General features: G+C 37.7%; 1 protein-coding gene across 49 annotated transcripts in view; it reads left to right on the forward strand.

Moving 5' to 3' along the window:
* Positions 1-13,364, forward strand: part of PTPRD (protein tyrosine phosphatase receptor type D) — a 1,823,241-nt gene that overhangs the window by 578,854 nt on the left and 1,231,023 nt on the right. For all 49 annotated transcript variants that reach the window (XM_075826835.1, XM_075826978.1, XM_075827034.1 and 46 more), the window contains one exon: positions 13,238-13,295. The gene's annotated coding sequence lies outside the window, so the exon portion shown is untranslated. The remainder of the gene's footprint in view (positions 1-13,237; positions 13,296-13,364) is intronic.

A 13,364-nucleotide genomic window follows, 5' to 3' on the forward strand; every position in this document is an offset into this window, starting at 1 on the left:
CTGCACCAGGATGTGAAATTACGTTCAGGTGCGCGAAGGGGTTAATTTAATCTTTATCTCTGGTTTTACTGAACATCAATTCCTTCCAACGGTGCAAAATACTCAACTGCATTATAGAGACGGGCTTGCTGGATAAATGATATAACCTCAAGCTAAGATGATACATGAAAAATTTCTCCGACTGAAACATTTATTTTTTTTTTAAATCTTTTTCCGTTTTTTTCTTTTCCCTTTTTTTCTGTTCAGAGTGTAAGGGGTGGGGAAGGGAGAGGACATCCTTATGTCTATGAGAATATTTTATTTATGTTACTTATAATATCTGCTGATTTTGGGATGAGAAAAAAAATAAAAAAATATTATAAAAGGCTTGTATTTTCAGTGAATATTCTGCTTATCCAGTATTAATTTAGTCCAGTTTGCAGAGAACATATTTTACTGATTCAAACAGCTATGACATAACATTTCACCCAGTCGCCTTAAGTCCCGACACACAGGTGGTGCACGTATAGAAAGCTCCCTTTTCAGCTAGTCAAACAGATGTTCACTGAAAGCCTCATTTTTTCTCTGCTTCCAATTACTTGGTGAAAGTACAAGGATTTACTGCTTCCATTTTGCGCATTCATTTGCTTAAAATTCAAAATGTGCGCTAAACCAATTGTCCCTTCAATTTTTTTGAAGGGATTTTATGGTTTCTAGTAAACCGAGGTTAATGGAAAGTCATCATAAATAAATATTTGTTTACATATACATTAGTAAAGATTTATCAAAACTGGTGCACAATAAAATTTGGAAGAGTTTCCCATAACAAGCTGTCAGATTTTAGTTCCTATTTTTCAAAGTGGCTTTGGAAAATTATTTGGTTGTTATTGGTACCTTCTGGACTTTTCTCTCATACTAGTTTTAAAAAAAGTTCTTTACTATGTTCCAGATCTGCATCTCTCATGTTCTCATTTTGGGATTTTTTCAAGAGACACAGTGTAAACATTGTTGTAAACTGGTATGTTGATATCCATTTATGTCTGTGAAAAAAGAGGACGTAGCTTGATGTATAAACACAGTATTATAAACCTTCATCTACTCAAGGGTTTCCCCAATCAGTGGCTTGGTTGTCCCATGTGGCTCCCTGCTTGTGGATCCCCAGCTTTTGACAGCTGCAGATATCATGTACCGTTGTCACCATTGACATCACAGCATTACTAAAACTTGGCACCAAGGTCAGTACCACTCCTCAGATATTTGGCCTGTCATGTGACCTCACATTCATTGCTGAACAATGGTGAGTGCAATTGGTTAATACCCTGCCTGAACAAATCTTTAAGCTCCACCCCATAGACTTATTCAAAAACAGGCAAGGGTTTGGACTTGTTTCAGTTAAAATGTTATAAAAAAACAGCTAATTAGTTATAATTAGTAAAAAAGCTAGAGATGCCATTTAGCTGACGATATCAACAACTTAAAATATATGCTAGTCTAAGTCGTCAGCTTCATTGCACTTTTTCTCTACGTAATTATTCCCATTAGTACAAACATGAAAAAGTTGAATACTTGTTTTTCATGAAAAAAGTTTTCTAGTTGTAATTTACACTAGCACCAATATTTTATATTGGAATATATATGGCCAAAAGTATGCAGACACCCCTCCTAATTATTGAGTTCAGGTATTTTATCCACACCCAATGCAAACAAGTACATACAATAAAGCACATACACATGCAATTGCCATAGGCAAGCCATACTAGTAGTATAGCTAATACTAAGGAGCTCAGTAAATTTAAACATGGCATTCACATAGGATGCAACCATTTACAAATTTTGGGTCTGCTTGTTCTGCCTTGGTCAACTGTTAGTGCTATTATTCCGAAGTGGAAGCATCTAGGAGTAACAGCTAAGCCATGAAGAGTTAGACGACACAAACTCACGGAGTAGGGCCGCTTAAATGTGAACCACGTGGTGCGAAAAAATTGCCTATCCTCTGTTGCATCACTCAATACAGAGTTCCAAACTGTCTCTGGAAGTGATACAAGCGCAAGAACTGTGCATCAGGAGCTTCATGAAATTAGTTTCCATGGTTAAGCAGCTGCACACAATTTTGGGTTATACCTAATGTATTGATAAACTTTTACACATTTTTTTCGTGGGGGTGGAAGCAACAGCAATTCCGCCAATGTCTAATGGATTTCGTTTTTTAAGTGCTCATCGTACGGTATAAAAGATGTACGGTGGGTTGTTGGAAGTCCTTCCCGAAATCGATGTATATATACGCCAGAATGTGGGGAAGGGGTTAAGGAATTATTAATGAATAATTAATTCAATTGCCAACTTGTTTTTTGACAAAGTTTCCATTTGAGTGAAAGAATAAATAATTTTTTTAACATTTTAGAGAACTTTTTTAGCTCATTATTTGATTTGGGCTAGCATAGTTTAGTAAGCTAAAGAGTAAGATGTCCCCAAACCCTCATGATTTCTATTAAAAAACACCAATTTACTCTATTTTAACATATAAATAAATAGTCATTGATCAACTCAGCTGCCAATACTAATTATGTATGATTAACTTTCCAAATAACATACAAGATCATTATGTTAAGGCAATTAATACTCTCAAGCCCTCTTGTTTTCATGTTGGAATTGTATTAATAGAAAAAGTGACTGTAACCTCATCTTATTTATCTTAGAATAGAAACCCAGCAACATAGACAGGAACTAGACTTTTTGTCACTTGATCTGTAAGTTCTTTTCTAATTTTATTATGTTTTGTGTCTAAAATGCTTATCATTTTTTAAATGCCTTAAAATAATTTTAAAATTTGAAAAATGTCAAAGCGATATTTCAATTAAAAATTAAAATTTTTTATCCACATTGGCTCAGCTCTCCTACACTGCCCATTATACAATATCTAATAAGCTCACAGGTATGAAATTAAAAACATATACTATTCTATATACTAGCAGGGTCGGCTGATGACACAGGGAGATTTGTCCTGCCTCAGCACCAAGATAGGTTTCTATAATGTAAGCCAGTTTAGTAGATACTAAAATTTGATGGCATGGGAAAGAAAAGCTAATGGAAGTGGTGGGAAGCACTAATAAGTGAACAACATACATTCTTTTCCAATCGTCAATGGTACAGTTAGCCGACTCCAAACTATTAGATGCAACTAATACATGCTGATAACACCTTTAAACAGTGAAACCGAACATATGTACTGTGTACCACAACAACCATGTAGTCAATTATGATTTTTAATACAGTTGAAAAAAGATACCAGTGTATAATGATCAAATGTATACCAAAAGAGCACTCTTAAGGCATACATCATGCCAATAGAACTTTGGGCATGTTAGATGTACAAACGTTGGAAGTATTTTTTACCGATGTATATACTGAACATATAGATTCTTAGCTTCCTACACCACTTTATCTACTTAAGTATATTTGGTTGGTAGTATTTTTAAGTGTAAATGACGTATATGATATTATGCTAAGTACTAAGCATCACATAAGGTAACACTCTAATATCTAAATATATGCATTAAATCCAGTAGTTTTTTTTCATTATTTGTTTCCAGAAGGATACTGCGTATTGCATTTTGTGTAAAGATAAACAGCGTCTTATACATCACTTTCTGAACGTTAAAAAGAGGTTGTATTGTGAAGAGTTAATTGCATTATATGTGACTGTTAGGACATGCCCAGACGTGGCGTATTTCTTCCGCCACTGTCCGCATCAATGCCGCACAGAATCTGCGTTGCAGATTCTGTTGCGGCTTTGCCTAAAATGGGCATTAAATTGATGCAGACTAGCCGTTGCGTATTGAGGGGAAGAGGGCTTCCCTTCTCTCTATAAGTGCAGGATAGAGAGAAGGGACAGCCATTTCCCTAGTAAAAGTAACAGAAATTCTTACTTACCCGGCCGTTGTCTTGGTGACGCGTCCCTCTTTCGCCATCCAGCCCGACCTCCCTGGATGACGCGGCAGCCTGTGATTGGCTGCAGCCGTCACTTGGACTGAAACGTCATCCTGGGAGGCCGGACTGGAGGAAGAAGCAGAGAGTTCTTGGTAAGTAGGAACTTCTATTTTTTTTACAGGTTGATGTATCTTGTGATCTGAAGTCACTGTCCAGGGTGCTGAAACAGTTACTGACGATCGCTTAACTCTTTCAGCACCCTGGACAGTGACTATTTACTGACGTCGCCTAGCAACGCTCCCGTAATTATGGGTGCACACACATAGTCACCCGTAATTATGGGTGCACACACGTAGTCACCAGTAATTATGGGTGCATACACGTAGTCACCCGTAATTACGGGAGCTCCATTGACTTCCTCAGTCTGGCTGTAGACCTAGAAATACATAGGTCCAGCCAGAATGAAGAAATGTCATGTTAGTAAAACCAATACGCTCCGCAGCACACATAACATCTACATAACATCTGCGGACTTCATTGCGGAATTTTGAATCTCCATTGAAGTCAATGGAGAAATTCCGCAATGAGTCCGCAACCAGTCCGCCACACGTCCGCAACATCCATTGTATGCTGCGAACACCAAATTCCGCACTGCAGCCTATGCTACGCAGGGGAATTGTCCGCAACCTGTAAACGAACACAACTAAAAAGCTGTGGAAGGCAATGGAGAAACGTGTACGCTGCGGATTCCAGAGCAATTCCGCTACGTGTGGTCATGCCCTTAGGCTATGTTCACACTGAGTTTTTTGCAGGCAGTTTGGAAGTTTGAGGCAGATTTTCCTCTCCCTGCACGACGAGTTTTGCGGCGTTTTTCGCCCGCGGCCATTGAGCGCCGTCGGCATAAAACGCCGCAAAGTACGCTTACTCTGCCTCCCATTGATGTCAATGGGATGTCAGAGGCGTAAATGCCCAAAGATAGGGCATGGCCTCCGCCTCCCATTGAAATCAATGGGAGGCATTTTCGGGCCGTTTTTGACGAGTTTTGCGGCGCGGTTTCCGCGTCAAGAAACTCGTCAGAAAACTCTGTGTAAACATAGCCTTATAATTTAGCAATTCAGTGTACAGAATAGAATGAAACATTCAAAGAAGTTGAGTCTACGGGTTATTTTGGTGGTTGGCAAGCCAACCTATTTGATTCCTCCATCTGACATTGGAAAAAAGTTTGTTTCAGCGTTGAGGAGATATTGAATTATCATTCCAAACATTAGTGGAAATATTCTTTAAGACTATTAGCTAAAGCATTTTCACAATAAACTTTTCCCTACTTCAAATACACCGGTAATGCACCTGTATACAGACATGGCAGGAATTGATTCTCAGTACCAGTAAGTGAATAGGTAATCACCAGGGTGCGCTTGTCTCTTCTGAAACTATGCACTGAGATTCATGGATAGTGCTGAATAGAACAAAGGTCACTCCGTCTCCGAGGACGCACCGCTCTTGATTGACACACCCGTTAAATTCTACTCTACTTAGTAACTTATCCAGATGTCTCTAAAATGACAGTTTTACATTCATCCAGCCTTGAGGTAATGACCTTTTTATAAAGCAAATATATTTATCATCCCTTCTCCTTTTATTTTATCTTACATTTGAATTAATTATCAAATCTTTGCTTTGAAGTGTTGCTAAAACTCGATTGAAATGAAATTTTAGCATAGCAATGAGAAGTTTTACAACATGTATCATTAGGAAAAATCTATGTTTAATATAATATTTAATGAATTCCATGTTATTAGCTACTCTGAATTAAGAACATAAGGTGGAGAAAAATCCTGAAACAGTTGAAAAATGAATTAATCACTTGTTTTTCTTAGTTTATGTAAAATGTAATAATTATTCCCATAATCACACATCTGTCATGTACACTGAAGTGTGCATTTCTAATGAAAAATAAGAATAATCACATGGTATGTATAATTGTCCACAGATTCTCTTTATGTGAGTAGCTGACTGTTGAAGGATAGACCATGGGAATTGTTAATTCCTCAGCAATTTATATTAAACCTGCATGTTACAAATGTATAGAACAAGCAATTTAATTGCTATCATTTGCAAATGTTTCACAACAATAAAAGAATAGTAAATACATATTTGACAATTTTATATAAATATATATTAAAATACTTGGATATAATAGAAAGATATAACACATAAAGCCAAGTAAAATGAAGTAAATACAGCATCCAGGATATGTAACATGACTTCAAAACTTGAGCAATAGCACAGACTAGTGGATTCAGAGAAAATAGTAGTTATATGTTATATGGATGGGGACATTTCTCATTTACTCTTTTATGTGTTATTTATTATTTATTAGATGCTGCCGTCACTATACTGTGGCCTGAAATGATGAAATATTTTGGATTGTGGCAAATCATGAAATATTGAGAATGGGAATAGGAAGCCTGTACTCATAATTATATGCCAAATCCTTCCATTATTATTGTTATTGCAATATATTTTAAATGCTGTTCTATGTGTTCTATATTACCATGCACTATTTATTTCTACATGTAATTACCTATAATAAAGCATTTACTATTTAGTTTAAAACAGATTTTTTTTCAATTTAATTTAGATTGTTTTATTAGATTTGTAGCTTGCAAGTAATACACTATTCAGTCATAACATTAAAACCAAGGATAGGTGAAGTGAATTTCATTGATTATCTTGTTATAATGACACCTGAGAAGACTAGCCTATCTAGTCCGATCCCACAGTAGAGCTACTGTAGCAGAAATTGCTTAAAAAGTTAATGCTGGCTATTATACAGTAGAAAGGTGTCAGAACACACAGTGCATGAGAGCATTTTGCGTTCGGAGCTGTGCAACCATGCTGACTCCTGTCCACCTCATGTGGATGGCCGGATTCATTACTTACCTGGAGAAGAGATGGCACCAGGATGCACTATGGGATAACAGCACGCCAGCGGAGACAATGTGATGTTCTGGGCTGTGTGTTCTGTATGTCCTGCTTCATGGCAGCTGAAGCCCCACCGGCAGTGGCCCCCTTCAACAAGGTAATGCGCCCTGCCACACTGCAAAAAATGTTCAGGAATGGTTTTAGGAACACGACAAAGAGTTCAAGGTGTTGACTTGGCTTACAAATTCCAAAGATTTCAATCCGATTGAGGATCTTTGGGATGTGCTGGAAAAACAGGTCTAATCAATACCACCACCACCACCACAAAACTGACAAGACTGCCTCTAACGTCTTTGTGCCAGATACCACAGAACACTTTCAGAGGTCTTGTGGGGTCAGAGCTGTTTTGGCCACACGGGGAGACCTACACAATATTAGGCAGAAGGTTTTAATGTTACGGCAGGACGGTGTTCATATAGAGCTGGGACTTTACATTTCCTGTCTGTTATTGCAAGTTATTAAAGTGCTTGTCTCAAGAACACAACCCCTGTCTCCATATGTTCTATTAGGCCGTATGGATGTTATAGAGGGGGGTCCCCTGCTCGGGACTCCCTGCAATATCTAAAGTAGATAACCGCTAAGAAAGATCAGCTCTCACTTTGGTGGCCCCGGCCGTTCATATAATATACGGTTTGCTATTCATTTAAACGTGTGACATCTGTGAAAAATTAATTTTTCTAATAGATTTGATTATTTTCCTCTCTATTGAATGATGTAAGTGCTATTGTCAAATAGAATGGGTATATGACATCAGTTCAGTGTTACAGTCATCCACATCCATTGGCATAGCTATAAATCATACTGCGGATAGGACGACCATGGAAAATTGAAGTGGCTAAATCCTGTTATTTATTATGGCTACTGGTTAAATGCTGATGAAACATTATGTGCCTCAGATGGAAGATGTTTTATCTGGCATTATCACTCAGTCTCATCAGAGAATTAAGCCAAGCAGCCTGCACTGAATCTGTGCTTGGTCTGTCAACAGACTACCATTTGGGTGTCTAAAATGTCAGTAAGAAGCCTCTAAATGGGCTTAAAGGTCCCTTGTGTCATCAATGTATACATCATGTTGACTTTAATCTATCAAATCACGTTGCATGGATAAAATCAATAAAGTATTCCATTTCACTTGTGCAGTATGTAGATTGTCAGCGGATGGTATATACTGAACCTCTACTAAAGAGGCTTTTATTACAGATGTATTTGGAGGATCACATGGAACTTGCTTTGCTAAATATATAAGGGAATTGAGTGAGTTGTCACTAACTGATAAAAAGTTATAAGTGGAGTTACTCCTGTTTTCTGCAAGAGGAATTTCAAATTCAGTTTATATTCTTTAGTGTCGATTGACAGGCTGGAAATTATAGAGAAAGGGGGTGCAAGTATCAGTGTTCAATTCTGTGACACATGCTGAAAGTGGAATCATAACAATTTTACACATTTGTACCAGTTTGCAATGGACTTTTTAAAAAATAAGTCTATGAACTGAATAAAACAGATCTTTCTAATATCTTTATGTCATTGTCAGCATAGAAAATCAATGTATAAGGCCTCATGCACACGACCGTGTTTTTGTCCACCCGTAAATACTGGCGTAAATACGGGTCCTTGGTCACACGTATTCGACCCGTATTGCACCAGTATTTACGGACCCGTGCCCGTAAATACGGGTCCGGTGTCACCCGTATTCCACCCATATTTACCGGCACGTTTTTGGCTGCAAAATTACACTGCACTAATCGGCAGCCCTTCTCTCTATCAGTGCAGGATAGAGAGAAGGGGCAGCCCTTTCCGTAATAAAAGTAAAAGAAATTCATACTTACCCGGCCGTTGTCTTGGTGACGCGTCCCTCTCCTGACATCCAGTCCGACCTCCCTGGATGACGCGGCAGTCCATGTGAACGCTGCAGCCTGTGATTGACCTGTGATTGGCTGCAGCGGTCACATGGGCTGTAACGTCATCCCAGGAGGCCAGACTGGAGGAAGAAGCAGGGAGTTCTGGGTAAGTATAAGCGTCTTTTTTTTTTTTTTTTTAAAGCTTTATCTATACTCTGATTGGTAGGCACTGTCCAGGGTGCTGAAACAGTTACTGCCGATCGTTTAACTCTTTCAGCACCCTGGATAGTGACTATTTACTGAGGTCACATAGCAACGCTCCCGTAATTACGGGTGCACACACGTAGTCACCCGTAATTACGGGAGCCCCATAGACTTCTATGGGCTGCCCGTGCCGTAATTACGGCCTGAAATAGGACATGTTCTATCTTTTTCAACGGCATGGGCACCTTCCTGTAAACATACGGGGAGGTACACGTGGCCAATAGATGCCTATGGGACCGTAATTACGGGAGTTTTTACGGTCGTGTGCATGAGGCCTAATTCTGTTATTTGAAATGTGAAACTAATTTTTATATTACTCAAAACGTATACTTTTACGATCAGTGACAGCTCCTGTTTGTTGGCATTACATAATCCAGTATAAAATGCTTTCTGCTTTATGAGTGTGTTTATTTATGATAGATTTAATTTTTATTACTGTGGTTTAATAACAGCTGTAATGTTGGAATGTATTATCATAATTGTAATATCAGTTTTGCAGTTTATTAATGATAATATGGGATTGTATGAATGAACTAAGATTTTTGCATTGTGCAGAGCCAGAGCTCCATCTAGATGACAGAAATAATCAACATGCTTTCTGTAGAAATGTATAGGACACTGAGTAGGATGCTTTACTACATAAACCATTAAGGTTAGAGTCTATTTTATAGTCTGTATACAATACAAACAAAATTGTTTAATAATATCAAATTAATATATTCATGTAAATAGCAAATATATATCAATAAAATAGAAATCTATATAATCTATTTTTGAGTAATGAATATAAGATATAGACAAATTGAATAAGATAGATAGATAGATAGATAGATAGATAGATAGATAGATAGATATGAGATAGATAGATAGATATGAGATAGATATGAGATAGATAGATACAGTGAAGGAAATAACTATTTGATCCCTTGCTGATTTTTTAAGTTTTCCCGCTGTCAAAGACATGAACAGTCTAGAATTTTTAGGCTAGGTTAATTTTACCAGTGAGAGATAGATTATATTAAAAAAAATAAAAAAATCACATTGTCAAAATTATATATATTTATTTGCATTGTGCACAGAGAAATAAGTATTTGATCCCTTTGGCAAACAAGACTTAATACTTGGTGGCAAAACCCTTGTTGGCAAGCACAGCAGTCAGACATTTTTAGTAGTTGATGATGAGGTTTGCACACATGTTGGATGGAATTTTGGCCCACTCCTCTTTGCAGATCATCTGTAAATCATTAAGATTTCGAGGCTGTCACTTGGCAATTCGGATCTTCAGCTCCCTCCATAAGTTTTCGATGGGATTAAGGTCTGGAGACTGGCTAGGCTACTCCATGACCTTAATGTGCTTCTTTTTGAGCCACTCCTTTGTTGCCTTGGCTGTATGTTTCGGGTAATTGTCGTGCTGGAAGACCCAGCCACAAGCCATTTTTATTGTCCTGGTGGAGGGAAGGAGGTTGTCACTCAGGATTTGACGGTACATGGCTCCATCCATTCTCCCATTGATGCAGTGAAGTAGTCAAGTGCCCTTAGCAGAGAAACACCCCCAAAACATAATGTTTCCACCTCCATGCTTGACAGTGGGGACGGTGTTCTTTGGGTCATAGGCAGCATTTCTCTTCCTCCAAAAACGGTGAGTTGAGTTAATGCCAAAGAGCTCAATTTTAGTCTCATCTGACCACAGCACCTTCTTCCAATCACTCTCAGAGTCATCCAGATGTTCATTTGCAAACTTTAGACGAGCCTGTACATGTGCCTTCTTGAGCAGAGGGACCTTGCGGGCACTGCAGGATTTTAATCCATTACGGCGTAATGTGTTACCAATGGTTTTCTTGGTGACTGTGATCCCAGCTGCCTTGAGATCATTAACAAGTTCCCCCCGTGTAGTTTTCGGCTGAGCTCTCACCTTCCTCAGGATCAAGGATACCCCACGAGGTGAGATTTTGCATGGAGCCCCAGATCGATGTCGATTGACAGTCATTTTGTATGTTTTCCATTTTCTTACTATTGCACCAACAGTTGTCTCCTTCTCACCCAGCATCTTGCTTATGGTTTTGTAGCCCATTCCAGCCTTGGGCAGGTCTATGATCTTGTCCCTGACATCCTTAGAAAGCTCTTTGGTCTTGCCCATGTTGTAGAGGTTAGAGTCAGACTGATTAATTGAGTCTGTGGACAGGAGTCTTTTATACAGGTGACCATTTAAGACAGCTGTCTTTAATGCAGGCACCAAGTTGATTTGGAGCGTGTAACTGGTCTGGAGGAGGCTGAACTCTTAATGGTTGGTAGGGGATCAAATACTTATTTCTCTGTGCACAATGCAAATAAATATATATAATTTTGACAATGTGATTCTCTTTTTTTTTTTACATATATAATCTATCTCTCACTGGTAAAATTAACCTAGTCTAAAAATTCTAGACTGTTCATGACTTTGACAGTGGGCAAACTTACAAAATCAGCATGGGATCAAATACTTATTTCCTCCACTGTAGATAGATAGATAGATAGATAGATAGATAGATAGATAGATAGATAGATAGATAGATAGATAGATAGAACCCTTCTCATCAGGATAAATAGTAGCTACATAGGCGGCCTCTGTTATACGTCCACTCATGATTGTTAGTGGATGTTAATGAAGCAATGAAGAGACAAGGTTGTATAGGATAATGTGTTTTTGATACTCACATCAATCATTACAATTGAATTAACTATACATTCTACATATTGACAATGATATCAATAGAGCGTTGTGATATTTTCATTTGACTACTCATAAAAAGATTCAAAAACAAAAAAGTCCAATAAACTCCGGCTTGCATTATCCAGCTGTTTCTGTGTTGTCTGCAGACGAACAAATTCCTACACCACGTGTCAAGAACTGTTTGGCCGGTTCCTTGTAATTTTCAACTTGAATATGCAGCCAGATTGGAAGCAGATTATTCCACATAGATCCAACCATGTGAAGCCAGCACTTAGTGTCAAGTGGCTTGGATCCTTCTTTTCAAATTTGGCCTCAACTCTATTTGTGGTTGATTTTGTTGTTTGCCTGATGTCACTGTCTTGTAGTAGATGCCACCTTGCTAATATTTAAATGTCAGTGTTTATTCTTTTTTTTTTTTTATATTCTTATTTTCATAGGTCAATTAAGTGAATAAATGTGTCTAGTTGAGGATATTCAAAGATCTAGGAAAGCTGGATAACAACTCATGTGGAGCTGAATTAGTGACCGTATTGGTTGTCAAATAGCTTTTCCAGAAGCAGATATAACTTCAAACAATCTGATAAGAATTTAGACAACTCTCCAACTTTAGAATTTGGGTCAGCTCTTGACTGACGCTTATTTGAAAAATAAACTGACTAGCCAGTTGGCAAGTCTTGTAATAACTTACCCTGGTCACGTGATCGACTCTCTTTAACACCATGAGACCAAAGAGGGCCAATCACCAGCTGGCTAAGGCAGTAAGATGGTGCCGAACAGGCCGCTCCAATCTGTAATACTGTGTTTGCACTCTCATAGCTCGCTTCCGCTTTCAGCAGCAATATTGTAACATAGACTACATTGCAAAGTATGAGCTCTTTATGTACCTTAACTTTTTTTTCAACTTTTTTTTTAATGAAACTCTATTGCAAAAATGAATCCATGTTAGGCTTTATTGTCTCTGTAATGGAAGTACAGTATGGTTAACATAAAAGATTACCACTAAACATAAAAGCCAATTCTCACAAAGTAAAAATGAATGTATTTAATCTTGTCAAGTATATTGGCATCACGGTGCAATACACTTAACATATGCTAGTCGGAAAACTAGTTTTAACCGGAAAAGTAGCTTTTAAACAGTAAATTTGCTACATTATTTTCTTTAATTAGCCTCAAGAAAGCAGTGACAGGGTGGTGAAATAACGTAAGTCAGTGCCACATTTACACCCAGGAGGTGTGCCAAAGGCAATGTAATGCTCTGTCGCTTAGTATATAATACCTTGTGTGCTTATCGTCATGTGTTCAGATTTAAGTATCTTTTGGATGACATTGTAGTATTCAGTAGCTCTAGTTAAAATAGTCGATACTTTAGTTATGTAAACTTAATGTTATTTCTAAAACAGAACACATACGTTTACTACAAACATGAAGGAATGTTTACATTTATATGTTAAGATATATGTTTAGATATTGAAACCTGAGCTGACTAATGTATTGTAAAAATACATTTAAATGTTTATGTTTTCATATTTTGCAGGGAAACCGTCAGAGCAGTCATCGATATTTAACCTCCCAGACCGTGGCCTCATTTCTTGGTAAGACTTTTAAATACATTTGAAATGTTTCACTATTTATAGAATGTTATTTTTTAATACTTTGTTTTA

This window comes from Rhinoderma darwinii, chromosome 1, assembly GCF_050947455.1.
Source record: "Rhinoderma darwinii isolate aRhiDar2 chromosome 1, aRhiDar2.hap1, whole genome shotgun sequence".
Lineage (NCBI taxonomy): Eukaryota > Metazoa > Chordata > Amphibia > Anura > Rhinodermatidae > Rhinoderma > Rhinoderma darwinii.